Source organism: Gordionus sp. m RMFG-2023, chromosome 5 (genome assembly GCF_954871325.1).
Source record: "Gordionus sp. m RMFG-2023 chromosome 5, tfGorSpeb1-WG-v2, whole genome shotgun sequence".
NCBI classification, from domain to species: Eukaryota; Metazoa; Nematomorpha; class Gordioida; order Chordodea; family Parachordodidae; genus Gordionus; species Gordionus sp. m RMFG-2023.
The window spans coordinates 28,507,681-28,534,056 of NC_088779.1; the positions used below are offsets into that span (position 1 = coordinate 28,507,681).

At 27.8% G+C, this 26,376-nt stretch overlaps 1 long non-coding RNA gene across 1 annotated transcript; it reads right to left on the minus strand.

Annotated features, from left to right (window-relative positions):
* Positions 1-1,615: 1,615 nt before the first annotated feature.
* On the minus strand, positions 1,616-12,976 carry LOC135929524 (uncharacterized). Its single transcript, XR_010572607.1, has 3 exons — positions 12,783-12,976; positions 10,866-11,037; positions 1,616-2,717 (listed from the first exon to the last, which is right to left on the minus strand). It is a non-coding gene; the product is annotated as an uncharacterized LOC135929524 (long non-coding RNA).
* Between the last annotated feature and the right edge of the window lie 13,400 nt (positions 12,977-26,376).

The window sequence follows — 26,376 nt, forward strand, 5'->3', positions numbered from 1 at the left end:
ATTAATGCTAAAAAAAAGAACCTTAAAATAATAAATATAGGAAATCAGCGCTGAACGGGTGGGTTAAACCCACCCGCACAGGTCCGCTTGTTTAATACGGGTGGTTTTTTAAAAAAAAATTTTATATGGACTTGCGAGCAAATTTTTTTTGTTTCATTATTCTAACATGTTTTCCCGTATATCTATTAATTTTAAAATTTGTCTAGGAGATATAAGCAAGATTCCTAATTTTTAGCTATTAAGAACCCTTCTCACATAACAGGATAACCTGGGCATACGAAATCAAGTTACCAGGGATATAAACTTTTATTATATTATTCATATTTGATTTGATTATTGTTGTTAACATTTAAATTACTTTTATATATTATGTATAAATGATAAAAACAAGAATTAAATTAGGGTGTCCAACAAAAATATTTCTAAATGACAAAAAAAAAGAAGTTAAATAACCGGGTCTAGACCGGTCTTTTATTTGAGGACCATGGTCCAGTTCGGTCCGAAATTAACGATCTTGCCGACCGTGACTTTCGCTATTTTCGAAACCCATGATCAAAAATAAGTGCATCCATCATTTTTATTGATTTATTTATCATGTATATACCCCTTCATATCAGTTGTCAGGGATATTTTCTTATTAAACTTTAATATCCTGTTTATAATAATTTATTTTATGAAAGGAAAGGAAAGGAAAGGAAAGGAAAGGAAAGGAAAGGAAAAGAAAGGAAAGGAAAGGAAAGGAAAGGAAAGGAAAGGAAAGGAAAGGAAAGGAAAGGAAAGGAAAGGAAAGGAAAGGAAAGGAAAGGAAAGGAAAGGAAAGGAAAGGAAAGGAAAGGAAAGGAAAGGAAAGGAAAGGAAAGGAAAGGAAAGGAAAGGAAAGGAAAGGAAAGGAAAGGAAAGGAAAGGAAAGGAAAGGAAAAGAAAGGAAAGGAAAGGAAAGGAAAGGAAAGGAAAGGAAAGGAAAGGAAAGGAAAGGAAAGGAAAGGAAAGGAAAGGAAAGGAAAGGAAAGGAAAGGAAAGGAAAGGAAAGGAATGGAAAGGAAAGGAAATTATGGGTTTAAATTATTATAAATTACATTGAAACCTTATAATTTCGTCATTAAATATTACACAACCAATTTTTTAGAACACTAACTTTTTTTTTAAATTGAATAAAATGCCTATCAACTGTTTGGGCAAAAAATTTTATTTTTTTCGGAATAATATTTTATGCGCGGCATATAGGCGAGAAGCGTGACTTTTTTTTCAAAAACCATTTAGCCACGATTGATAACGTTTTATTAAGAGACCATGAACAAAAACTATGGACGGATAACATGTAGACCGGCGGAAAAGCGTAAAACAATGGACCGGGCGGGCTAAGGGCGGTTAAAATCACGCCCTTTACAGACCTCTAAAATATGTGTCGTATACTGGAATACGGAATTCTCGGGGAATTCGGAAACCCTTAATTTTATAACTAATTATTTAATATTTTTTTTGTCAAATCAAATCAGTTTTACAAAGCCATGGTGAGAGGAACTAATGACATTTATGAAATTTCTTTTTATTAAAAAAAAAAATAATGAAGAATTTATATTTGACATTTAATTACAATTAATTTTATAAGGCCAAAAAAAATAATTTATCTAATATGAGAATATAATTTATATTAAAAAAAACGATATCCAAATTCTTTACAAAATAAAATAAATAATAAAATATGTTTACAAATATATTTTTGATTATTTTAATTTTATTTTTTATTTTACTTCCAAAACTGATTTATTTTATTTATTTTCTTTGTGGTAATGAATAATATATTAATGGAATGGAACCTTTTCCGAAATATATTTTTTGACTGACAGTAATATAAGTGAATGAAGGAACGCCAATCATTTCGGTGGTATACAATGCAAATGCTTCATTATAGCTAGCATCTCTCCGATAATATAATTTAACCAAAACATTGGTTAAACATTTTTCATTATCACATTCATATTGCTAAATAAGATTTAATTTCCAAGTTATTTTCAAAATTTTTCATAATAATAATAAAAAAAAAATTCCCGCGTTTTTTTTTATAACGCTTTTAATTTTCTTCGTTTTTTTTAATAACATCCCTAATTATTCCTAGTGTTGTTAAAAAGCCGAATTAAGATTTTTAGCTAACTTTATTATCTAAGCTAAGCTTCAAGATTTGGCAAATAAGATGCCCAAGCATTCCTGCTATGAGCGCCTTTAAGCTTACACAGTGTTATTTTGGGTTACATGCAGTCTATTTTTAAAAAAATCTACCCTAATTGGGCTTTTTAGCAATACTACTTATATTTCTTAATATATTATTGATTAACAAAAAAAAGTATATCATCAATTTTGGACGTAGAATTTTAACTTTACTTATATATATATAATTTAAAAAACATTTTTATAATATTATTTTTTTAAAATATAAAATAAACAAAAACACGTTATTATTTGTATATATATATATGTAAATATAATTATAATAAAGAATGAAAAATATGTTTTTTTGTTGTTTTGAATTTAAGAAAATTAACCGAATCTTAAAGGAGGCCCTCCCCTGCCAAATCTCAAAGGCATTCCCCTTTTGGACCCCTTGTAATCTCGATTCCGATCCAGGAAGTTCATCATGCTTCTTATCTCATCGTAAGGAATATCTGGGTATATATAGCCCCGGTTTTCCTCGCCCCATGGAGCCGTATTGGATTCTTCAGCTATAAATATGTATATTTTGAAATATATGATGATAATATTATATTATGTTTATATTTATATATATCTATATATATGCCATTGGATATCAAGAAAGTATTTTATCCTTTAAAAACCTGGTTATGAAATAGCTAACTTTTTAAAATAATTTTAACCATCCTTCCCCCCACCCTTAAAAATTTGGTGACAGAATGACGGTTCAATTTGGGATATCATTCATAGGGAATCAATAAATTCTTTTAGAAATTTTAGAATTTATAGTCCATAAAATACATAATATTACAGATGGTAAACTTAGTTAGGTTAATACAATATTTTCCCTTAGGAAAGGGAAGAGAGGGGGAGGGGGGGGGGGGCAGGGTTATAAAAACAATCGTATTATTTTTGTTAAGGAGGTTGTTTTGTTGAGGTACAAATTCTAACCTCTGGGAAAAAATTACCCAGTAACACATCTTGTAAACGCCAATCAACTCGTTCGTATAAAAAAAAATTAATGGATGCTAACTATACATGTGAAAAGTTATATAGAGATTTTTCCCTACCCCAACCTCTCAAATGAAACTCTTGTATCACGACATTTCGGCGTTGATATTTTACCATATGTTGAGCCCCCCCCTCCTTGCCCACCTCCTGATGAGTATAATAAAAAATACAATTCAATTATAAATAAGAATACTGACTATAAATGTAGATTAAAAGGATTACCCTTAATGGTACCCTAGAAGAAAGTGATCGAGTAACCCCCCACTTACCCCCCTCCGTGTTATAGAAACCCTGTGTGGGAATATGTGGCTAAGGCCTCTTACTAGCTATAGTTAGTATACATAAGGTAGTTACATGTCTATATAAAAAAAATCATATACTAATCGCAACGCCATCGCATTGTCCCCATGATTCCGATTAAATTTTACCCCAAAAAGGGGACTCGAATAATGATTGATATAGTAATATTAATATAAAGAGGATTAGAAACTCTTTTTTGGGCTCCCTAAGCTGCGCTAACCCTGCTTCGGTTTTAACCCTAGTCATCTCCGATTCTACTGTTTTTATATTTCCGGTTCTACCCAAATATAGAATATTTTCGATAATTTTGGCCCTGTTTTCGCAAACTGGACACCTTCATTGTAATCATTTTCCCGAATGATTATAAATGGCCAGATAAGTTTTGAAATCTCGCGATTTCGAATGTGATATACATTTTAAAGTTCGAAAAATTATTTAAAAAAAATAATATATATATCTCAATCATAATAAAAATATATATTATTTTTACTTAAGCTAAAGATTAAATGTATTCTAATTAATATTTTTCCTTTAATTCTGACAGAGATATGTATCGTACCCCCCCCCCCCTTTCCTAAATTTTTTAACATAAAACGTGCCTATTTTCCCCCCAAAAAATAGAATGTTTATATGAAATGAATTATTTTTTATTTCTTAAAACCCCCGCAAAATGCAAAATTAAATTAGTTTATAAATTATACCTATATTTTATTTTTTATTTTAAAAAAAAACTAAATATATATTTAAGAAAGATTTACATTATCTAGTTATTGCTGGTTAATGCCTTCTAAGCTAGTAAAATTTTCTGTAGAGATTTTATATAATTTTAATTTTATAATAGCCATTTTTTAAAACTTAAAAAAAAAATTTGAATTATATATATATTTAATAATTATGCTTTACGAATATTAATTTATTATGAGGAAATTTTATTAGACGTTTTTTTTAGAGACGAAAACACCACGAGCTGTCGTGGAAACTCATTTGATTTGCTTTATGTTGCTAAAAAGTATCGAGAGTTACTTTTGATTTAAAAAAAAAATTATAACTTGGTTATATTTTAGTTTATACTTTGTACGTAGTGTAGTGTTGTTATAAACGACTCAATTTTTTAATAAAGGTTTACACAACGTTTTGACCATAAAATACTACGCAGAGCAGGATTCTCAAAGATGGCAGAAAGGTATGGATATCTATAAATGAAATTTCGAGGGCTTGCTTCAATATGTTTTAGCTGAAATATTGGATTTATCCATTTTTTTATAAATTCGAGGCCCTTTAAACAACACTAACTTGTATGCTATATTTATACATATTACATCTTTAGAAGATAATTTTCTAAGTTCAAAAGTAACTGGATACATTTAGAGCTACTTTATTAATTTTTTTTTATGTAAACTCAAATACTTTAGTTTTTTTTAAAAAAAAAAAGCTTCCCTAACACTTTATACTAAATCAATTAAGAATTTTATAGGCTAAAACTATAAACTAAGTTTAAAACGGGTTATACATTTTATAATATTATATTATAAAATAAACCGTAAATATTTTTATCAAAAAATTTAATAGATTTTTTAACGATAATAATAATAAAAAATAAATTTAATTTCAAATTTCATGATTTATTGTAAAATGATTAAAAAAAAAATTTAATATTATAGATTAGTTTAGATTATTACTAAGTATTAGAAACTATTTTTTTGGATTAAGCTTTTATTTTTTGAAAAAAGTTTTTATTACTGTTTTCATAAAAATTATTTATATAATATTAATTATCCTTAATTATCCCCTTTTTCGCAAAAAAAAATATTAAAGGATTACTATATTGAATTTATACGTTAATTGAATTACGAAGTGAGAGCGAAAAAAAATTGTTTTATATTATAAAAAACTGTGTTTTTAAAAAAAAAAAAATGAACTGAATTAAAGTTTACAAATGGAAACGTGGGTGTTTACAAATAATAGAGGATGCTGTGGGAGGGGGGATGGGATTATACATCAGATATAAGAATAGTAAAACGCGCTTAACGCCTTTAGCGTTTTAAGAGTGTGTCCAATAATCGTTGTTCGAACCGTAACTGTGAGTACCGAACTATCTTACAGGTCCACAACCTCCGTATCGAACTCAAGAACTCAAAATTAAATTCGGAAACAAAAATCGAGTATAATTTTTATCAGTGATATAATTTTTATCGTGCTATTATTTGACGTATATAGAAAAAGGAAGGATATAATAAATGATAGGATTTTGATATTCCAATCTTATTTATTTTTATTTTTTATTTAACCCAAAAATGGGATTTTTAAATCATATGGAGAAAAAATGCACAAATTTGGGTTTGATGTTAATTAATCTTAACAAGGTTATGAATATGATAAAAAAAAATTTCCAGGTTAGCGTTTTACTTTTTCAATTTTAACATTATTTTTATGAGCGCGTTTTAATAAATTTAAAAAATTTGATTAAAACCTACTTTTTGTTACTTTTTTGAGAAAATTTTGGCAAAAAAAAATCTGATTAAAACCTATTTTTTATGATTTTTGGGGGAAAATTTTGGCCAAAAAAAATCTATTTTTTGTGATTTTTTTGGGAAAAAGTTTGGTCAAAAAAACCTGATTAAAATTAATATAATTTAGTTTACAAAAATTTTTCTTTTTAAAAGAAGAATTTGTTTTAACGACGAAAAACAGGTCTCTAGTGTTGTTTAACGGCTACTCAATATTTTAGCTAGAAAAAGGGCTTAGCCTGCAAAAATATTACCTAAGCCTCAAGATTTTTTTGCTAATAGATCTCCAAACCTTTGCTCCTTCTGCAAACAAAATCTTCAGGCTTGCGTTATAATGAAATATTGAGCTAGCCGTTTGTAAAAATCGGCTCAAAACGAACGTTACAACACTAATGCCTTGGCTCTAGTATGAAGCATATTTTTTTTTACACTAAAAGAGACGATGAAGGGCGCTAAGTCCACTGTATAAGCGCAGATTGTGCTCTAATTTAAAATATTCTAACCTCGATGTACAGCAGGTCAAACCCTAACATAAACGTGTAAAAGATCTGAAATGAAGATTTTTTTTGCGAAGATAATCTGATAAGTTTTGTTTAGAAACTAAAGATCATTTCTGTTTAAATTTTTCATATATTAAATATAATACAGCCCTCCCATCCTCTGTGTGTAGCTGAACGTGTGTATAGCGCAGCTAAAGCTGTGTTGAGCACTTAGCGTATTATTTATATCTAAAAAAAAAATTATTATATATAATTATTTAGTAACTTTTTTTTAAAGTAACCCGTTACTTTATTTTTGAATAGAAAAGTCAGTCTGTAGAACAAAATTAAATAATAAAATATATAGCATTTTTAAAAAAGTCGCATAAGTGCTCTCATGCCAAAAATTACTAACTCCGGGCCCTAATTAATATTGAAAATGGACACCTATTGAAAAAGGACATCATGTGACTAAAAAATGTTATATAGGCGGTCTTAGGATATGGAATCTCTGAGGCATCATTTACTGAGGCAACGATTTTTTAAATTTGAAAAATCTGATTTAACCGACATGTGTCCACACTGTGAATTTCCGGAATAATTTTCCTTAGAACTTCGTATAAGTAGAATTTTTACAAAGAAAAATACACAAAGGTTTATTGGCTAAACGGGGAAGGGGGGGGGGGGTAGGTATGTTCCTATACATGCTAAAATGTATATCAGGTCAAATCCAGATTTTTCAAATTTAAGAATCTTCCCTTAGTAAATAAATATTTCAAAGACCCCCCCCCCCTCCATGGATCGTATACCAATACGACATATATAAATTTAATTGAATGCTAACAAAATTTGGTCACCCTACACCTACAACAATTAGGGAATTCTAGCACAGGGGTGGGGGTAAGGGAGGGATGGGCAAAGGGCAGGAGAGATGGGGGGGGGGGGGGGGGTAGTTTTGATTAACTAGAAAGAAAGAAAGAAAGAAAGAAAGAAAGAAAGAAAGAAAGAAAGAAAGAAAGAAAGAAAGAAAGAAAGAAAGAAAGAAAGAAAGAAAGAATTGACTTGGTAGGGGGTAAGATGGTAAATCCCCAGGTAATAGAAGTCGGACAGTTGAATCTTAAAATATTGTTTATAACAAGCGAAGCTCACTTTTTATATTTTTAAAAAAATTTATAGTCGCGCCAATGCGTTTTTTTCAGCCAATGTTTTATTATTTTTTTTAAACTTTAAATCATTTTTTGAGCGCGCTTTTTAAAAATTTAAAATTTTGAATTTACCGTAGATGTATTTCCATCATGTTTAGAATACCTACCCCCTTGAATTTCGGGCAATTTTTTCCACCACATTTTTCAAACTTAAATGTAATTTATATTAGAATTTTCCACATATATATTATATAAATTTTGAATGATTCAAAGGTTTAACAGCTAAATTGTCTACATTTCATAAGATAAGGGGTATGCCAAACATTATAGAATATATTTCAAGATTTAAAATAGAGTCGTAAAAACAATACATTTCCGGAAAAAAAACGCATTGACGCTAACGTATATATTCGCCATCTAATTAATAAAATAATCCTCCAAGATATAGTGTTGTTAAATGGCTCGTTTTGACGCGATTTTTAAAAACGGCTAACTCAATATTTCATCCAGAAAAAAATATTACGCAAACCTGAGGATTTTGCTCATAGAAGAAACAAGAGTCTAGATATATTATTATCGGACTCCAGGGTTAGGCAATATTTTCCTGGCTAAAATATTGAGTTAGCCGTTTAACAACACTACCTACTACAAGTATAATATTTTTAAAAAAAATTTAAAGGTATATTAAATAATATAATCGATTTGTGAAAATAAATTTTTTCAAAATTTATATGTAATAAATCAATATAAAAAAAATTTTTTTTGAATATTAAATTCCACAAATTAAAGATAATTCCTTTGCTATCATTTGGCGCCACCCAATTCCACTTCCGTTATTTGAATTTTTTAAAAAAATTTTTTTTATAATTAGCCTTAAAATCGAAAATTTTATTATTCGACTTAATACAAAAATGACATGTTATTTTTAATTATTAATTATGTAATATCCTAAGTAAGCCAATGATATATGATTATACCTAGAACTGACGATGCATTCATAATAATTGCATTTTAAAGCGCCGTTTGAATGCACATCAGCTAGAACCGCCTTTTTGGTAACCCATATAGTAAATTATTGTCATGCTATAAACTACTATTAAATTGATAACTTGCTTCTCTTATTATCTCCATGATCATGCAATTCTTTAATAAAATTTGCGTCAGACATAGGAATTAATTGGCCTCTCGTTCAAAATTATGATTAACCAAAATGGCGTCCCCAACTACTTTTCATTAATGTACACTTTTAATGAATGCATCTTTAATCTTAAATAATAGTGTCACTATTTCGCATTCGGTTCCAGATTTTGGAAAAATTGAATTTTTTTAAAATTGATTTATAAAAATTTGAAATTATGATAAATATTATATAGATATACGGAAATAAAGTTTTAAAAAAATGTTCCACGAGGAACATATAAAATACTTATGACTAATTTCAAATTTATGAATTTTTCAAATATTTTTCGAATTTAATTCGATCTAATAATGAAAAGAACTGAAGCTATAATTTTAAACAAGGTTGGGTAATTAAATTACATAAGGGAAATCTAGTTTTTGATATCTCTAACTAATGTTATTTGAATTAGTCATCTCTGCCGACCAACTCCCGATAACCCTTTCCTCGACGGGCAATGTAAAGTTGAGAAGAAGAAAAAAAAGCATTCTATCTTGACTAAAAAAAAAATTGAACTTCTTTCTACGTGGGGACGATATACATGCATTGAAATGCACGAAAAAAGTGTGCGAACTCTTGAAGTGAAAGGCATTTAACCTTTCAATGATATTGACTACAGCTTACTTGATTGTAGGGTTACACTGATTAAGTAAAGCTGACTTTCACCTAATAATAATATATAAATCCAAATAGTGTTGTATCACAGTATCTAGGCACACCGTTATATATATATATATACATACATTATATATATAAAATGCGTCATATCTGGAGGTATTTATTTATATCTATTAGGAACATTTTGAATATAATTTTAATTTTTACTTATTAAAAATATCTGAATAGTAGCGCATAATGCTTGTTAAAAGGCTCATTTTAAGCCTATTTTTTAAAACGGCTAACTCAATATTTTAGCCGGAAAAATATTGCCAAAGCCGCAAGATTTCGGTAATAATAATGTTCTAAAGCTTCGTTTCATCTTTGAGCAAAAAATCTTCAGGGTTGCCTAAATTTTTTTCTGGATAAAATTCAAAACTCGTAGTAAGATTTTAGTTTATTTAAAGAATCGTACCAAATATAAGGGTTTGGTTTACATAAAATATATCTAAACTCTTCCTATCAAGTGTTCAAGTAGACAGACCTTTTAATGTGGATAAAAATGTATACTTTCAAAGTCAAAAAAAAGAGTGTGCCTTAATGTTAAAATTTTTTTTAAAAAAAATCTATACCATTATAATTCGTATATGTTAGCGCCAATGTTTTTTCTGGCAATGTGTTATTTTTTCAACTTTAAATCATTTACATGATATTTTTTAAAACTAAATAATATAATTTATATTAGATTTTTCCATATATTTTTTATCTTCTTTTTTTATCATGCATATGGTCCCACAGTCGTGGGGTTTGTTTTGATAAGTTTCTTCCATCTTAATCGACGACGGCCTCACGTGTGCAAAAAGTGAAGGGTTAGAGTCGGGTCGGAAACCGGCCGTAAAAAGCCACTCCAAAATGATGATAGTTTCAAATAAAACTTTCCATATATTTTTTTTAATATAAATTATAAATGATTCAAAGGGTTAACAGCAAAATTGTCTAAAACAATTCATAAGATAGGTATGCCAAACATAACTCGATATTTTAGCTAGGAAAATATAGCCTAAACCTGGAGATTTCGCTAATAGATGTCCAAACCTTAGTACCCATTTATGAGCAAAATTTTTAGGGTGTGCGTTATTATTTTTTTTCCTGGATAAAACATTATAGTTTAACCATTTTTAAGAATGGGCTCGTATCGATCAATTAAACAACACTAGTATTTTAACATGTGATTAGCGGTTATACTAAAAACGATCCTAAAAAATTATGCACACATAATTATAATTAAAAATGTACTCTTGGGGGGAAAATTGTATCTGTATTCTATATTTATATCGAAAAAAAAATGTGTATCTTATAATAATTCCGATATTAATGCTGTCCAACAATTTATAAAACTATAAATCATTTGAACATGCGTGTTTAGGGGAGTAAAAAAATGCGAAAAAAAAATGAAAATTACCGTAGCGTTTGATCATGGCACCATTGGAGAAGCAAATTAAACTGGACATCGCAAAAATCACTAAAATAAGAATGCTCGAAAAATAGGCAGAATCCTTCGTGAGTTGCATTTTTTTTGTATTTTTTTTCAAAAATATTTTAGGTTCGCGCTCCTTTGCTAATTAACACGTGTTCTATTATTGTTAAAAATATTATGTTTATAAATTATCCCTTGAAACTTTGCATTAACAAATTTGTTTATATATTTGGAAACGAAAATTCGAGTTAAAATTGCTTATTAGCCAAAGGCATATAAATAATACCTAGACTGACGTGCAAAATCAGCTGGACCCGCCATTTTGGTAACCCATATAGTAATTATCCTCGTGTTAAAAAAACTACTATTAATTTGATAACTTTGCATCCTTTTATCTCGATGTTCAGGCAATTCTTTCATAAAAAGTTTTGCGTCAGACATAGGAAAAAATTGGCCTCTCTCTTTTAAAATTTTTTAATATGATAATGCGTAACCAAAATGGCGTCCTCCAGCTGTTTTTCATTGATGTACTACACTTTTAATGAATGCATCGTCAGTCCTAGGTATTATTAAATGTCATTACTTATTAGCCCATTTTTTGTTGTTGTTTTTGGTCAAATCGATATTTTTTTTAAAAAAAAATTTTTTATTGGCCTAAGTAAGCTAATTTAAATAACAATTATAGCTTTAAATTATTTACTGAAAGACGTTCTTTAAATTTGAAAAATCTTATTCCACCCCCCCCCCCTTATTTCATTCCTTTTCATTCCGACACTCAGCATTTGTATTTTGTATATATCTCCTTTATGATGATTTTCATTCTTTCTATTTAGTTATCTATTTCTTAATTTGATATATATATTTACATATAAAATCGATGAAGTATCTGAAATTCAATAATACGACTTGGAATCTTCTGGCAGAATTAAGATTTTTTCAGTATTTTATCCGACAATGTGTTGATAAAATATTCTTAGATCTTTAACCTTGATCATAAGAAGTTCTCACCTTTTTTAAAGACTAATTATATAACTTCAAATAACAAAAAATGATTCAATAAGCCAACCGCATCGTATCGCGTGAGTAAAATTAAGTGTATTTATTCTCTTAATTTTCTTTAAAATTTATTACGACATTTGTACAAAGAAAATAATTATTTTAGATTAGAGTCGGGTTAATTGTGTTAATTTTATATCGGACTTTAGTCTCTTTTTTCAGCAATGGTGCCTCGATGCTTAACAGATCCTCTTCGACTTCCGCCTGTAGATCGAGACCATTTATTTTTAAGCCAATTATTACTCAACTCATATTTTCGACTTTATATTGCACGATTTTAAAAATGGCGTGTTGCATAAATAAGCCCTAATTAGAAGGTATAAAATGCTATCAATTAAATTTCGAAACAAATTTTCTATATATTTCACACTTATTTTTTATTTGTCGATAATATAGATAGCCTCTCCCCAGGAGCCTAACAATGGAAGGGGAAAAGGCGAAAATTTTTCCCACCCTGCCTCACTCCCACAGGTTCCCCCCTCCCCAAAAAAAATGTATGGAATATACCTTTACAGGGAATAATTTTGAAAACTCAAAATTATTTTTTTTTATAAAAATCTAATATAGCTTAAGGCCTACAATAAGTGGAACTTTAAAGATCTCCAGACAAAATTTATGGGGAAAAAAAATCATCTAATAGTGCTTCACCCGACCATTTTTTTAAGATAAAATTTCCAAACCTGAACTTGTAGTGAATCTGGAAGAAATTTTTGTCAGGTCCAGAACCCCCCCCCCTCCCATAATTCTGGATATGCCAGAGTGCCTGTCTCCATCCAATCAGTTTCCAATCCTACCCATCAATATATATTTTATTTTAAAATATATTTATTATCATCAAATTTTTACCTTTTTTTTTGATAATATTAGCCTTGATCTCGACTTTTGTTGCTTCTTATCACAATTCAAAATTTGGGACAATCCAGGGTATTTTTAAACTATTTTTAAACTATTTTTAATTTAATTTTATATTTCAATAAATATAAAGAATCAAATTTATATTTTTTTAAAAATTAATATTAAAACGTTTAAAAGTGATTTTTTAATTTTGTTTTATATAAAAATTATATTTTTTTTTTCAATATATATAAAAAAATAATACAAAATAAAAATATTATATTTTTATTTTTATTATTTATTTTTTTATTTATATAAAAAGGTATATTTTGGAAAGATTATTTATAAAATGATAAAAATTAAATTAGCGCTTTTTTATCTTTATTATTAATTAAAATTCCGTTTTTTTTTGCGCCCCCTTGATTTTTTATCGCTAATTCAATTCAGAAACATCCATATCCGGTTTTGAACCCGCCACGGAGCAGATCACGTGACATAGAGCAAAGTAAGCTACAGTCTCCCCCCCCCCAGTCTACTCATAAAAGGCGATGATGGCGAGAATCCCTTTAAATATCGAATATATAATGATTTATATTATAAAAGATGGATAACATGAACCAATGACCATGTATGTTGACTATGAGGATCTTTCTGGGAATTTTAATAATTCAACTGTCACTCCCCTAACTGAGTCCTGGGCATGAGAATCCTGACCGATTCATTATTAAACTGAGCGGGGGTTGAAATATTGGCCTGCTTGTCATTTGTTCAAATAAAATTAAAATATGGGTGCATTATTACTAAAGTAATATTTTTAAAAAAAACTCATATTAGAATTTTAGGGCATAAGACATAGGTGTATCCAAGATTTTCCTATGGGAGTAAATTTTATTGGAGATCTTTAGTAGTGTTGTTAACACGGCTCTTTTGAATAACTTTCGAAAAAGATTAACTCTATTTTTAAGCCCGAAAAAAATTCAGGTTTAGCTTAGATATCTTCTAGACATATGTATTATCTATGAGCAAATATTTTTCCGAATAAATTACTGAGTTAGCCGTTTTTAAAAATCGGTTTCAAAATAAAGCATTTTAACAATACTAGTTTTCAGGTCCATATATTTGTAAGGCCTATTAAGCTATATTATTTTATTTTTTATAAAAAAATAATTTATAGTTTTCTTCTTAAATATTTTCCTAAAAATTTTTGAATTTTTATATAGTCATTATTTTTTTTATATAAAGTTATTAACTTTTTATTACTAATTTTTCTTTCAGATTCTTCTTTAAAGTGATATATTGTATACATTCTTGAGGGAAAGGGGGGGGGGTGTGAGTTGTGTAAGGGGATATATCTTAAAAGGGTGTGTGGGAGAATTTCTCCCAATTCAACCTTGTTTTCGCTCCTGGAATAAGACATCGTATTATATACTAGGACATTATTATTCAATATTCCTGAGGAAAAGGCGTTCCCGAAAAACAAAAAAATTATAAATAATCAATTTTTCCAACCTCCATTTTCACATTTTTTTTTTTATAAAAAAAAGACACTTTAAAAATAAAAAATATATTTATGAAATGAATATATTTTTTAAAAAATAATTATTTTAAATTTAAATAATTCCTAATTTCAAAAGTGTTTATAAAAAAACTTAAGAAGATTTTTGACCAAAATGAAAATTTCGTAATTCAAAACTAAATTCTTTATTTTTCAGTTTTTTTAAAAAAACAAATTTTTTTAAAATTATTATTATCGTTATACAAAAATTTATAATTATACCGACTTTCATAAATTTTACGAAACTCTTTTTTTTTGAGTTAGGAAAAAAGAAAAAAAAGAGAAGAAAGAAAAAAATTTACTTTTTTATAATAAGAAAATATTTGAAATTTACATAATTTATAAAGATTATTTTACGCATTTAATGACGAATTTAATTCGGCTATTTTTAAATAAATAACTAAAGGTGAGATCATCTTCTAAAACTTCCCTTATTCCTTCCTTCCTTCCTTTCTTCCTTCCTTCCTTCCTTCCTTCCTTCCTTCCTTCCTTCCTTCCTTCCTTCCTTCCTTCCTTCCTTCCTTCCTTCCTTCCTTCCTTCCTTCCTTCCTTACTTCCTCTTCCTTCGTATTAAACGTTAAATAACAACCAAAATATGACATTTTTTTAACAAAATATTATGTCAAAAATTTATCAAAATGTTACAATTTTTATAATAGATTTTTTTTAAAAAAAATAACACTTTTAGATTTGACTTTTTAATAGAATTTATATTTTTTTTAAAAATTGGATATTAATTACAAAATATATATAAAGATTCAATTAAAAAAAAATAAATGTCGTGATGATGTTTTATTTTATATAAATATAGTTTTATATATAATTTGTCAAATCTTTTAATTGCAATTTTATAGTTTGATTAGCTAATTCATAAATCAAAACCTGTTAATAAAATTAAGCTTTTTTTTTGCTTTTGATTAATGTGAAGTGATAATTACATTAGCACAGCCACATCATTTTTAAGTAGTTTAGAAAGTTGTTTGTGTTTGTTGCTTGGCAAACGTGAAAGCCATATAATTTAATGATCTTTAATATAAAATATCTCTGAAAAATAAAATAAAAATAAATGTTATACCAAAAAAGGTATAACAAATATTATGTATTATTTCGTTTTGATAACAAACTTATTAATTTATATTAAATATATTGTTTTTTTTTTATTGAAAAGTAAAATATTCTATATTATTAAATTAATATACCTGCAATTATTATACTAATATACAAAAAAAAACTTTATAAATTATTTAGTATTTGTCATAATACAATTATTGAGTTGAGAACTTATCAAACACTGAGGGTAGATTATCTATTGTTTTATTTTGTAAAATTATAATTTATGATTTACAACTGTTTAAAAGGTTTTAATTTCTACTTTACCTCTAACATATTAAATGCTTCTTTGATAAATAATAACGAATAAAATTACATCTTTTTATATAGTTTTATTTACTAAGGGGAAAAAAAAACTTTATTTTAACTAACATAACAAAAAAATAGATACAAAAAAAAAAAATCTTCTAGAAGAATTCTGAAGATTTTTTTCGCGCCAAAATTTAAGAGCTAATAATTTCCTGAAGATGGAATTTTTTTTAAAAAAAAAAGAGAATTCTTAATTGAGATTTCGATCAAATTTTGTTAAAAATTAATTCTGTAACACTTTTGTAATTTTTATATGTCAAAAAATATATATATTTAATGATAAAATCATAAATAAGAAAGAAAGAAAGAAAGAAAGAAAGAAAGAAAGAAAGAAAGAAAGAAAGAAAGAAAGAGAAAGAAAGAAAGAAAGAAAGAAAGAAAGAAAGAAAGAAAGAAAGAAAGAAAGAAAGAAAAAGAAAGAAAAATATTTTTAAGCCTGGATATCATCCTTTTTTTAATGATAGATTTTGACTTATAAAGTAATAATGATATCTTTTCAAAAAACGCTTAAAAATGTGCGTTTTTTTAAAAAATTTAAGGAACATCATTCAGAATAAATTATTAGGAAAAGCTAATTAATTTTAAAAAAAATTTTTCGAGGGTCTGTGTGACGACCCGTTCCGAGTATAAATTTTAAAAATCGAAATCCAAAATTAACCACACCAGAATAAATCACGGTTTGAGTCTAACCATTCGAAAAAATTGGATCAGAGAGGAGAGGAGAGGAGAGGAGAGGAGAGGAGAGGAGAGGAGAGGAGAGGAGAGGAGAGGAGAGGAGAGGAGAGGAGAGGAGAGGAGAGGAGAGGAGAGGAGAGGAGAGGAGAGGAGAGGAGAGGAGAGGAGAGGAGAGGAGAGGAGAGAGAAGAGAAGAGAAGAGAAGAGAAGAGAAGAGAAGAGAAGAGAAGAGAAGAGAAGAGAAGAGAAGAGAAGAGAAGAGAAGAGAAGAGAGAGAAGAGAAGAGAAGAGAAGAGAAGAGAAGAGAAGAGAAGAGAAGAGAAGAAGAGAAGAGAAGAGAAGAGAAGAGAAGAAGAAGAGAAGAGAGGAAGAGAAGAGGAGAGAAGAGAAGAGAAGAGAAGAGAGAGAGAAGAAGAAGAAGAAGAGAGAGAAGAGAAGAGAGAGAGAGAAGAGAAGAGAAGAGGAGAAGAGAAGAGAAGAGAGAGAGAGAAGAGAAGAGAAGAGAAGAGAAGAGAATTGTATATTTTTCATTTATAAATGAAAAATCGATTTTTTTTAATAAAAAAGAGAATTCATATATATTTAAGATTAGTTAAATACCTCAAAAGTTTACGTTAAAATTGTCTGAATATTGCCCAGGTTTGAACTAAAGCGCGTATACTGCCAGCCAAAATCAATTTTTTTGTATAAAATGAGTCAAGATTGAGAGATTTCCAATTCCTCCCATGTGATTCCATATTATATTTGCTACATACTCTTATTTTAACTATCGAAAAAAATAAATCAATATATAAATCAGGATCTTTAATGAGCCATTAGGGTATATCTCCCATCTTTTAAGGTTAGGGGTACTCTTAGTTCAAGAGTGGATACAGCTGTTTTAGTAAACTTGGATTCTCACAAGTAGTGAGAATATATTTAAATCTGTTAGCTGCTTCTCCATTTCCCAACCTCATAGGATTTTCCATCCTATGCTTATCATTCTTTTCATAAAGGGTTTAGACTTTCTATTTCCCAAATCTCTAGGTTTACATTATATTATTTTAGGCTGAACTCTTAAACGGGTCGCTTTTGAAAACCGGGCTTTAATCGGGCCGGTTACAAACACTACTTAAAATAATATATTTTTTAATTGAATAATCTACAGTAATACTACGTATATAAATATTACATCGTAGAAGGAGCATATCATTTATAATTAAATATCACCTCTTTCTTTGCTAGAACATATAACAAAGTGATTGAGGATGAAATATCGTTCCATTTATAATTTTGGCTTTATTTTATAGTAGGATCTTATCAAAATATATTATTAATATTTTTTTGAATGATATTTTGAAGAAGAAAAAAAAAAGATACCATTCATAATTGTCATATCGATATTTAAAAAATGTCGACTGCCATGGAATCCCCGCAAAAAAATAATCTTATAAACATAATGGCTTAATATATAGAAATTTCCTATCTTCTCGATTAGTATATTTTATATAATCTTCCAAAAAAAATCGCTTTCAGTGTTATTAATTTGAACCTTCAAAACGGCTAACTCAATATTTTAGCCAAAATATTGCCTAAGGCCTTAAGATTTTCTAAAATATATGTCTAGGACCTTTGTTCCTTCTATGAGCAAAATTTACAGGCTTGGATAATATTTTTCTGGATGGAGTATTGAGTTAGAAGTTTTTAAAAATCACTAATTCAGTAATACTCATTTTTAGAAATAAAATAGGGATTTAAAATGGAAAATGTTAATGTATTATTTTTTTCTACCTTCCGGTTACAAATTTAATAATATAATTTTAATGTGGATTTAACATTTTATAAATTAAATTTATAATAAAAAAATTTTTTTTTAAAGATCTAGATACAAAAAATTATGATAGTTTGTATCTAACATCTAGATATACTTTTATAACAAGTATCGAAGATACATAAAAAATAATTTAAGTTCACCTTATTGCCAAATGACCTAAAAAGTTGGATAGGAGGGGGGGGGAAGGTAATACACAAAAAAAATCGAAAATGGCGAAAAATAAAAAAAAACACAGCATAGGTTGCCCCTTAGTTCAACAGCTGTTTAGCTAAAAAAGTAAGTATAACCTAAGTTGTAAAACCGCCCAATTTGAGTCGATTCTTAAAAACGGCCCGGACCGTAGCAAGAAGGTGACCTCTAAATTGGCCAGATCTAACCAGAACATATGTTAAACGGCTCGATTTGAAAAAGGGTCACTAACTCAATTATTTTAGTCAGAAAAATATTGCCTAGGCCTCGAGATTCCGCTAGTAGACGTTCCAAATCTTTATGCCACTCTTGAGCAGAATCCTCAGGCGTGCGCGATATTTTTCTGGATAAAATACTGATTTTAAGCGTTTTGCTCAAAACGAGCTTCTTAGAACTGCGATAGTTAAGTGCCAATAATAATTTAAACAATTTAGCACAGTTTTTTTCATCTGGCAGGCAGGAAGAAGCATACGATATTCTCGGCAGTTTCTTCACGTATCAAAATCGTAATTATAAATATTTTATCGAAAAAATAATTTTAAAAAATGGTTTTAAAAAAGAAAAAAGGCACCAAAAAATAAAAATTAAGAATTCAAACAGGAATTTATTTTATTATTAAGAAAACAACAAAATAAGACAAACCCTTATCAAAAAGGTTATCAATATTTTTGTTTTAACCAAAGAAAGATTCTTATATAAATGTATTCTATTTATTTTTTTTTGATAAAGGATTTAATAAGATTTTCATTTTTTTATCTTCTTCTCACATATCCTCTGGGATTTGGAATCAATATCTTAAAATTTTGAATCATTTTTATAGAGTAAGAAGAATCTTAAAATTTTTTTAAAAAAAATCTGATTTGACCAATATAAAATTCTTTTATATATATATATGTATATACATGATCGACCAATGAAAATTGCTGTTTTAATATATTTTTAATAAATGAACCTTAAATTTAATAATTGAGGACGTTTGTCGCCTTACCGAGTTAGCCACCACTTCCTTTACCCCTCATTCATAGTTTAGCGCTAATTGGAGGGCGAATTAAACAAAATACGTTATATTTTTTATATAATCTTCCGCAGCGAATTCGCGCTAACTGTGAATGCGGTGTATTAAATTGAACGCGTGCCCAACTGCGGCTATAATTAATTTAATTTAGAAAATTTAATTTTGTATGATTTTTATTTTTTTTGGGGGCAGGTTTAGTTCTTGTATTGGTAAGTTTCTTTTTTTTTTCTTTAAACTACTAATAGTTTATGATGTATCCTTGGAAACATAAGATCTCAGGTTCAATCCTGGTTAGGAACGTAAAAATTTTCAGGTTTTTCTTCGATGAATCATGTGTTAAGATGTATGATAGGATAAATTTCTGAGCTAAGAAATGTCACCCCGGTCACCGACAGGCTTAGACAGCCGGGTGCTGGGATTCGTCCAATAAACGAAAATGAAAGATGACAAGCTGACCTCGTAGGCCATCTAAGGATGATAGCGAATAATATTTTATAGGATCAGCAATATTAAACCAAATTTATAAATATACGGACTATCAATTAAATATATGAATTTTTCTAAAAGCAAATAGAGTGATGAGATAAGAAATATATAAAATAAATTAGAAAATCAAATTTTAATTTTATCGAGTAATAAAAATATGATTATTTTTTCGAGATTGGTTTGGTTTGGTGTAAAGTTGTTCATTTTGGCATTTATTTATATATCAGCAACGCTTGGAAAGATTTATATCTCTAAGTGTACTTGTTGAAGGTATACAAAACAAACTTTCTTACCTAAATTATATAAAAATTATAGTTATTTTAGTTACAAAATATGTATCTATAAACATTCTATGGAATATAGGACAATAAGTAAACTAATACTACCTATAATATATGTTAAATATTTTATTTATATATCTCATCGCACTCATTATCTTTTTATGATGATTTCCCTAAATTTAAATGTTACTTTTATTAGGTAATAATAATTTATTTACATTTAGCGTCCATGTAGAATGTTTTGTTTAGACTTTAGACTATGAAACTTATTTTCTTGGAGAAGAACTAGCAAACTTCTTTAAGATAGCAAATTTAGAAAAATTTTGGCGCAAATAAATATCATCCTATGGCTTTAATATAAATTAACGGTTCGATTTTGAACCAGTTTTTAATAACGGCTAACTTCAATATTTTAGCCAGAAATATATAGCCTAAACCTCAAGATTTTGCTAATAGATGTACAAGCCTCTGTGCCATCTATTGCCATAATCTTTGAGTAATTTTTTTTTTTTGGATAAAATATTGAGTTCGTTTTTATCGAATCGAGCCTGTTACAATGTGTTATTTTTTGGGCCCGTTTTTTCCCTATGAATTTCAGACAATTTTGCCGTGTACGTTTGAAATCGTTATAATTATATTAGTTTTTTTTTTTTTCGTAAGATTTTTCAGATAAAATATAAATGTCTCGATAGTTAAACGGTAAGATTAGCTACAATTACTAATATAGGTTATTCTAAACATGCTGAATACATGATTTAAAATTGTAAAAATATCACATTGCCGCTAACTTAGCCGATCAACAATCACTACTTGGAATTGTAATTGGAACTCCCTATGTTCAAGCTTGTTTAGCATTTTGTTTTCTAATAAGCCAAAATAAATATATACAGATATATCGGAACTATCAGATTTATTGATGATTCGGATTTATAATAGTTTTTTCTATTTCACTAAGAATCAATAAAAAAACCTGCATTAAATGTAGAACCTTTTTATGGACCTTGAATTCTGACAAAAATTTTTATTATATATTTTTTTTTAAAACTAAACTAATGAAGTTACTTTCAGGCATAACTAGTAGAGAGAGTTGCTATTTCCATAGTTATAAATAGGGTGCTTCCATACATGTGGCTAAGAGTCAATAAAGATATATACAATCTATTATATAATTTAATTTAATGAATATCAGGACCCGGCCCGGATTTTATATTTTCAGGCCCAGCCCGGTTTTTATTTAAATGAACCCGGGCTCGAACCTCTCTAGGGTGACAGTTACTTTTCCCATTTTTTAAAAATGTTTTACAATTTTTTTTTATTTTATATTTTTTTAAATTATGGTTATTCTGCTAAATAATTTATATAAAATATATGAATAAATTTTTTTTTTAGAAAAAAATATATAAATAAATGAATTTTTAAGTATTATATAATATACATCATTACATATAGTATTTTAGAAAAAAATTCCGTTCCGCGCCCGCCATATTAAAAATTGGCGGTGAAACCGACGCGAGCATTAGTTTAAACAGCGGTTGCGCAGGTCTACATTTTTTTTTTCCTTTATAGAGTTATGATTAGTCTGTATTATCATTAACGCTCTTTTGGATAAGAAGTACCTAAACATAAAGGGTTCATGATTGGCACTGTTCGGGTGATGATAGTTCACTTAGTCATATTATATTGAATATTTAATGAATTAATAAAAACATTTGTGTTTTGATCGGAATTTTAATTGATTGACATTCATTTTTTCGTAACTCTAATTATCCCTTCTCAAAATGACGGCTGGCTAGTGAGAAAGTGCTGCCTCTGTATCTTCCATTAATGTTCTTATTTATAATCATGATTTTATGTACACGAAATACTAGAAAATAATGATATCCTCAACAACAAAAAAACTAAAAAACTAATTATATTAAATACTTGAAAGATAAATTGAATATGGTAATCATGTATTAACTGTATATTAAATTTTTATACGTTACATTTAGGAAGGCTACAAAACATAATGTCGTAAATTGTGAGAAACATTATATTTTTTTATTTAATCGGATAACATTTGCATAGAAAGCGAAATATCTCATCAAAGGTGGACACGTCGCATAGAAGGAAATATATTTTGATAGATGTTCAGATGAGCACAATGACATTAATACCTAGACTGACGGTGCATTCATTAAAAGTATACATCAATGAAAACAGCTGGGGACGCCATTTTGATTACTTATATCATTATCAAAAATTTTAAACGAGAGGCCAATTTATTCCTATGTCTGACGCAAATTTTAATAAAGAATTGCCTGGATCAACCAAATAAGAAAGAAACAAGTTCAACTTAATAGTAGTTTTTAACATGAGAATAATTACTAAATGGATTGCCAAAATGTCGGGTATAGATTTTCATTTCGACGATTTCAAATGCATTATTATGAATGTATCGTCAGTCTAGGTATCATTATATGTCATGGAATGAGCATTAAAGTAAGTCCATTGGAAACCCCCAGGATTAAAGATATATCGGATTGATAACTAAATTATTGATAGTTTTGGTATTAACAATTTTTTTTTGAAAAATCGTGAGTTTTAATGGCCGAGTTTCAATATTTCTCCCCAAAAAAAATTTGAAAAAAAATTAATAATGCGTTAAAACAAACTTCCTTGTGAGAATTTATAACAGCTAGATCATTGGTCTAGCAAAAAAAGAAAAAATGTTTATAAATGATGAAACTGCAGCGAGGTCTCTATTGATTTGAATTTTCGAGTAATATGAAAATCCTCTGTATATTTATACAAAATCATTACATTTTTATACGAATCATATTCTCATATTATCTTTTACCAAAGTTATTTGTGATAAAATTAAAAAACAATTAAATAAGGGCCCTTTGTTTTTATATGTAATTGTAACACATCTCTCTTAATTTAGGCTAACAAGTTGTTAAGAAACGACAACACCCTATGAATTTATATATCTGTGTATAGATGAATATCCTATTTTTTGCACGTCACCTCAAATGGGGGTGGTTGGGGACAAAGTCTCAAGTTTGGGACCCCCCCCCCTCGATAAACACCTCACGAGGTCCTTGGCTTTCCAGTTTACCCTTACAGTTCTCGAACGACTCCAGTATTTATAATTGTTAATGGGGGAAGGGAGGAAGGGGGGGGGGTGAGAAATTCCAGGAAATTCCAGTAACCATATAATCATCCATCTTTTTCATTTTTTTTTTGATAATATTGATTGATTTTCATATTTTTCAATTTTTTTTTTTTTCGAATGAAAATATAAGAAAATGAATTGCACATTTTTCTCGAATAATTTTCAAATCGAATTCTAATTATAAAAATACGAAAAAAAATACAACGCTATTAAAAATTTATGGGAAAAAAAAGTGTTTTATAAATTTATAAATGATCCATCACTCGAAAATTTGCAAAAAAAAGATATAATTTCCTGATATTGCACTTAATCATTTTTCGCGATGAAGAGAGATTATTAAATTTATTATTGTTTTTCCCTATCTTTTTTTTTGCACAGGATGTCCAAAATATCCTAATTTTTTTTTTAAAAAAAATATAAAAAATTTAATAAATTTTTTTATATTTATTTTAACAATTTAAAAACAAGTTATAAATTATTTATATATTATATTATATTATATTATATATTTTTTTTGTTATATTAAGGATGATCTGCTATATTATAAGTTAAACTATTATTACTGTCGTTGCGTTGGTGTAGTAATATAATAATATCATTTTAATTTTCGTCTCTAATTATAGTATAAATAGCATTACATCTAATTCTATAAATGACATCAATTTTTATTTTGTTAATAATGACTGATTAATTTAAAGTGGGGGAATAAAAATGATATTACAAATGTCTATCTATTCGTCCATTTAGATATAGTAACTTTAATAATAATAAAGTTAACAAAATGGTCTTAAAACATTTTTTTTATATGAAGATTAAGAATTCTCAAAATGTACGCATTAAAATATTTTTTTTAAAAAAATTGATATTTGAATATTGGCAGCAATGGTGTAGTAAGTAATAATCTTCAAACTGAATTATATTAAAATATAAAAATATATAAAATTAACACAAATTTGTTGTCTCTACTGAAGATTATTCTTAAAGCAGTTCCCTAATAATACAGCTCAAAATCCTAATATATAAAATACCTGAAGTATAGTTGTAATTCAACGCATATTATGTATGTTTAGGGTCAAGTTATAAATTATAGATAATCCTTTAACTCCTATTTATATAAACATGATTTTAAAAATCATTTAGGCCCCCCCCCTCCATCTCCATTCGGTAATTTTCCTATTCACTTAAATCATTTTAAATTGATGTAACCCCTTTGAAAAAAAAATAAGTAAAATTAATAATTTTTTAGGATGTAAGAGAACGCGTTCCGAAAGGTTTTAAAACATGGAAAACGGAAAAGAAAAACATAAAAAATGGCTTTTTCCGTGTTCCTAACCTAAATAGGTCTAGAGGTTCAATTTTTTAATTAAAGGCGGGATTTGAAATTACATCTTAAATTATTTAATATTGATGAAATACAAAAAAAAATGGATATTTATTTTATATTATACATCAATGACATATAATATTACCTAGACGGACGATGCATTCATTGAAAAGTGTACATCAATGAAGAACAGCTGGGGAGGCCATTTTGATTACCCATATCATTATTAATTTTAAATGATAGGCCAATTTTAAGGAAGCAAGTTAAAACGGGTTACCAAAATGGCGGGTCCAGCTAATTTGCTTTCAACTACGCTTTCAAATGGATTACTATGAATGCGTCTTCAGTCTAGGTATTATTACATGTCATTGGTTTACATCGAGTTTAGCCATTAATGAAAAATGTTTGAATTAAGTCCTCAAAAAAAGATTGAAAAACATTATTTAAAATGATTCAAAAATAGAAATAAAAAACATTTGTTTTGTATATGAAAACCTTTGACAGTTTAAACTTTTCTTTAATGAATATTTAATTAAATTTTTCTTATAGTAGCATATTCTTTTATAAAAATTCCTTCTTGATCCAAGATTTTATTAATAAATGACAATTTTTAATGAATATTATATTAATTTTTATTTTTGTGGCCATTTTAGAAACAATAATTTTATAAAGTAAAAATTTAAAAAATATTGATAAGAAATGTTTTACTACATATAAAAATATATTTTTTATGGTTAAATAGAAGTAAATTGTTCACAATTTCACTAATTAACAATAATTAATATCATGGTTGACAAGTAGGTCAATAGATGTGGTCAAATACAAGCAAAAAATCTGACGAAAAGATAATCAAAAATATATTTATGTTATCTCACAATGCTGCTTATTTTTTGGATCCTCAATATCATGGCGAGCATCTTACTAATAGTGAATTTATTGAGGTAGGTGATATAATTACGAATTAGGTATTTTGTATTTTACATGGTGGTGATAATCAAAATATTTCAAGTGATATCAAAACTTCTGAAGTAAAAGCGACATGCTTAATATCAAACTTTGTGGAAAGCAGTAACTTCCATATGAAACAATCAGATTCAGGGCTCAAGTTAGTGGAATGAGCCTTTATCCACCACGCCCTTTAAGAGAAATGACTTAAATTATTATTATCTTTTTTTTCCTCTTACTTAGATTAATATATTTATACTAATTTCTTATTATAATATATCATGACAAAGTCATACATAATGTTAAATATATTTCAGTCATGTAAATATAATCTCTAATAATTATGCAAATATATCAATTATATTTTATATAACAGTAATACAAAACATTTATAAATAACAATAATAATAAAAAAAATAATTCTAGTTCTACCTATTTCTTTAGGAAGAAATTGGCCGATTCGAGATAATATTCTTACTAAAACATAAATCGATTGAAGATCTCGACAACTGGAAAAATGATTTTAAAAATATTAAAGAATACGAATCAGAACAAAACCCTCACGGAGAGGCTAACTAATGAATTTAAAAAATATTATTTATTCATTTTTACTAATTTATTAAAAATATGACCGGGTATTTGACCGACCGTTAATATCGGCCAATTGACCGATTGACCGAATAGTAATCGGTAAAATTGTGATTTAGAACTACGGATAAATATTTAGAAAATAGGAATAGTATATAC